General features: G+C 34.0%; 1 long non-coding RNA gene across 1 annotated transcript; it reads right to left on the reverse strand.

The window, feature by feature from the left end:
- Nucleotides 1-206: 206 nt before the first annotated feature.
- Nucleotides 207-3,990, reverse strand: LOC110891651. Its single transcript, XR_002565449.2, has 4 exons — nucleotides 3,904-3,990; nucleotides 3,145-3,306; nucleotides 903-1,354; nucleotides 207-830 (listed from the first exon to the last, which is right to left on the reverse strand). It is a non-coding gene; the product is annotated as an uncharacterized LOC110891651 (long non-coding RNA).
- Nucleotides 3,991-4,775: the final 785 nt, after the last annotated feature.

Raw genomic sequence — 4,775 nt, forward strand, 5'->3', positions numbered from 1 at the left:
GAAAATATATAACCATTAGAGGTTGATCACAATTATTGATTACGCCTGAGTCTGGTTTGGGTTTAAAACTGGGTATGGTTTTCAAACTGGTTTTTGTGCACCTCTAAGGCATACCGATGTCTCTGTCACATTATACGGACCATATGAGAGACACGGGCCGTATGATAGGCCGAAAAACAGGTCGTCCAAAACACATTCAAATAGCATGAGTAGTTCAAAAGTTCTAAAAGAACTCAAAAGGCATCGGTAGTTGTAGTTCAAAAGTTCCAAAAAAGCTCAAAAAGCGTCATTTAATCTAGTTTCAAAAGAAGTACGAAAATAGCAGCAATCACATGTTAAAACCTTCTTTCATCAGGTAACAACATAGTCTAGCGATACCTGTTGTTCCGTTGCGACGAGGAGGATTCGTATTCCTCTCCAAGTAAAAGGTCCCATCGCCACCAAAAGTTGCACCCCAGAAATTAAGACATCTCCAATAGTCCAATCCGTCTTTTTTTTTTCCGAATCCGACGATCAAAACATTGCGATGGGAATGATTCATATTCCTCTCCAAGTAAAAGGTCCCATCGCCACCAAAAGTTGCACCCCAGAAATTAAGACATCTCCAATAGTCCAATCCGTCGTTTTTTTTTCCGAATCCGACGATCAAAACATTGCGATGGGAATGATTCATATTCCTCTCCAAGTAAAAGGTCCCATCACCACCAAAAGTTGCACCCCAGAAATTAAGACATCTCCAATAGTCCAATCCGTATTTTTTTCCGAATCCGACGATCAAAACAGTATAAACGAGTGTCTCCATCGGCTTCGGAAGAACGGATTATTCGACCCTGAATGAAAGAAAAAAGTTTAGAAAAAACAAAAAACAATAATTAAAACAACAAATGCTAAACTTTTTTTACCGGTGTATAAAATCTCTCTCAATGGTAGAGACCCCACAACAGCGGTCACGGGCTGTCGCCTTACCACTTCTACAATGGCTCTCGTGTTGTGGCCAACTTTGTTGAAAGAGTCAATCACTACTGTTGGGTTTAATTGCCAACTAACAAAATTAAATAAGAGTTTATTCAACTAAAATGAAAATCAATTTTTACTAACATCTCAAATTGCACAAGGCCCCTCCTGATATGGTCACCCCTACTCGGATAATCACTCTCACTATATATTCCTCCCCTGCTCCTATGAATGCTCCCAAAGGCACGTCTTGCTCCACCCCAACTTGTAAAGTCATCTTTGTATTCGTCATAACAGTCCACGAGTTGTTGGATACTCAGTGGAGTAAACTCTTGCGAAGGATTCAAAATTTGGTTCATCGCTTCAATAGAAGCGATAGTGGCATACGCCCAACACGAATCTGCACAACAAAATATATTTCAGTACAGGATAATCTAACAACGATTCATAAGATAAATGGTTTAAAAAACGTTCGAGGAGGCGAGACGGGAAGAAATCGTTTTTGAGACGGCGCCTTGCTGGCTATTATTATACGTACGCCTGCGGTCGTTTATGAAGAGGCGTACATTTCTGATGGTAACCGGAGAATTAGGGTTTTGTCCATTGGACAAGACGACTGTAACAACAAATGATGCTTAGCAGGTGCGATACTGAAGAAGAACCGCAACATATGGACATATAGCGTGGACGATCAAGAAGAAACAAAGCATATGAAATGACGGAGGTATCAACTATCAGGGTTTCGGATGGAGGGTGGACTTGTGGAGAGGTTTTTAGATGACGACAAGTCTGAAGAAGATGATGTGAGTTTTTATAAAGTTGTGCTCTTTCTTTAAACTTGGGCTCATTCCTATAAAGAAATTTTGACTTAGCCCAATGAATTCTAGAAGTATTTATTAGAATTTTGAAGTATTATTTTATTTTTTATAAGATCTATAATTTTTATATTTATTTTTTAATTACGCCTCGGACTTGAGCCTCGTTTCGCCTCGCAAAGGGAAAACGCCTCGAAACTCTCGATTCCGTTTTTAAACCTTGATAACATATAAATATATATTAACTAGTGTTATACCCACGCTTCGCGTCGGGAAGCGAATCGATTTTTTAATTAATCTAAAATAAATGTCAATTGTTGTAAAAAATGAGCATTAAAAACACGAAAACACGAATCCATATAAATTAAATAACCATAATGGAAAACTTGAAAAACCACAGCCTGCTCAAGTTTAACTTTTCAAAAGTATCGGTCGTTGTAGCGGGTGACAATGATGTGACTAAGTATGTAAATAAAAGCGTAAGAAGTTGCGTAAACTCGATTATGACTCGAGTATTATATCAAGAAAAAGTTAAGCGTAATAAAAATGAGAGTTCATAAATACGGAAGCATGTAAAAAAAGACGTAAAAAACACATGCTACCTAACCGGAGTTGGTCCTGAATACATTTAAGTTGAAACGTAGGCTAACTCATTTTGAATAATTTTTTTCCTAAAACGTACATAAAAATAGACATGCCACAATATCATACCGGATTATAGAAAAAATATATTATAAGGGAAAAACTAAATGTGTGTGAAATTAACTATAAAATATTAGAATGCTAAAATTTTTAAAATGAGTAAAAAATAACATAAAATTTTCAAAAGTGTCGGCCGTTGTGGCGATGACAATGACGTGGTTAGGTATGTAAATAAAAGTGTATGATGTTGCAACGACTCGATTATGAATATCATATCAAGAGAAAGTTAAGGCGTAATAAAAAATGAGAGTTCATACATACGAAAGCATGTAAAAAAAGTAGTCAAAATACATGTTACCTAACCAGACTCGGTCCCGAATAAAATTTACGTCGAAACAAAACGTATGCTAACTCATTTTGAATATTTTTTTCCAAAACGTACATAAAACAGACATGTCACAATATCATACCGGATTACAGAATAATAATATTATATTTTAAAAGTTATGGGGAAAAACTAAATGTGTGTGAAATTAACTATAAATATTAGAATTTCTAAAATTATTAAAACGAGTAAAATATGACACATAATTTAGTCATTGTATAAGAACAAACTTTAAACTCAATTCCAAGAACTATTTGTTTGTGTGCATAATATTAAAGATCATTACCATAACGAATTAAACACTCGTCTTAATAACTAATTGAAATGTAATGACCAACATGTGTTTACCTCTTATTATGAAAGTAGTCTAGACCACTCGTAGCACATGTTGCTATCTTTAGAAATTGTACAATTGAAGTAGCATATGGTTTGTAAAACTTTCCATATTCCTCATCTCTAGTCGTTAGTATCCCTTGTATTATGGAGAATGTAATCTCAGTTATCTGCATGCTGAAAGAGAAATTTCAAAGTCAAGGTTTAAAAAACCATTTTCAGTTAGGGTTTATAATTTTTTTAATTGTTCATGCCAAACTAAACTAATTGTCTTGGTATGTTCCCTTAATCAAGCAACCTTAACATAGCCAAACAATTGTGTTTGGATTTAGGGGTGTCTAATTTTCCAAACTCAAAACTAAAATAAAATAATATAACAAAATTAGAATTATTTAAGCAAGACCAAATTCGAATAAGTTTTACATTTTTTGTGTCTTATTAAGTGTGTTACTTTGACTTGTATGGTTTCGTATTATTGTTTACTAATTATTTAAAACTTGTATAAAAACATCAAAACTCGAATTGTATTTTACCGAGTCTGAAGCTAAATTATTTTATATAACTATCTTAATCCTACTAACATAACTATCTACAGATCTACAATATCAACAAAACCCTAAATAAAATCAAATAGCCTAAATTCGAAGAGGGGTGGAGTGGATGAAAGTTTTAGTCACATGATTGCAGTTGAGCAGAGCAAGTGCAAATTCTGCAATTTGAACTCAAAACTTTGGTATTCACTTACGATTAAGTAAAACAAAGTCAGGGGTTTACCTTTGGTGTTGCAGCTGTCTCTTTCTTAACATGGAGATCCAAAATTTTCAGGGCAGAGAACAACGGTGATGATGGGATTGAGGGAAAAGGTGGTTCTTTATTTGTAGAGTAAAATTTAAAATGTGTTTTCTCCTTTTTTTTTTTTAATGAAAATGACCAATCATAAAGTACCGTGGAAGTACGGTCAATAGAAAGGGTGTAAAAAAAGTTGAGAGTGACAGTACTTCACAACCTCTTATGTTTGTACCACGCAGACCACGCGCAAACGTGTGAGTCTGCAACGTGTTTGTTTTTTGAAAGCGCTTTCACTAAAAAACCTCTTCTAGAGCTCTTCCTCGTGCAGATGTAGTTATTGTTAAATAATAATATATAAATGAATAATACGAATATGTATTGATAATAATTATTTTAATTTTAATTTGTGTCATGATACCATAATTGGTCTTTTAGCCTTAAACTAATACGTTTTATATTAAATAGAAAATATCTTTAATGAATTCTAGTACCACCCTACCGGTCAATGTATTTGCAAAGGAATAGAGATTAATGAACCTTTTTCACATTCGACACGTTTGTTTAATGACAAACGATTTAGACAGTGTAAACTTTGAAACTCGTATACTTTATATTATTTTCTGATATTTGGTAAATTTTGTGGCTAATGTCTAAAGTCAATTACGAAAGTTTTTTTTTTTATATTATCTGATAGTTTATACGAGTTTAAAGTATACGAGTTAAAAACTAAAAGTTTCTATAGAGTTTAAAGCCAATAAAACAACAAAATGGCATTCTTATGGGTCAAAAGTAGGGCAAGGTGAAACCAACTCGAGTGGGAGAATTGGGTGTCCTTTAGATTTCCGGAAAATTGATTA

Source organism: Helianthus annuus, chromosome 2 (genome assembly GCF_002127325.2).
Source record: "Helianthus annuus cultivar XRQ/B chromosome 2, HanXRQr2.0-SUNRISE, whole genome shotgun sequence".
Lineage (NCBI taxonomy): Eukaryota > Viridiplantae > Streptophyta > Magnoliopsida > Asterales > Asteraceae > Helianthus > Helianthus annuus.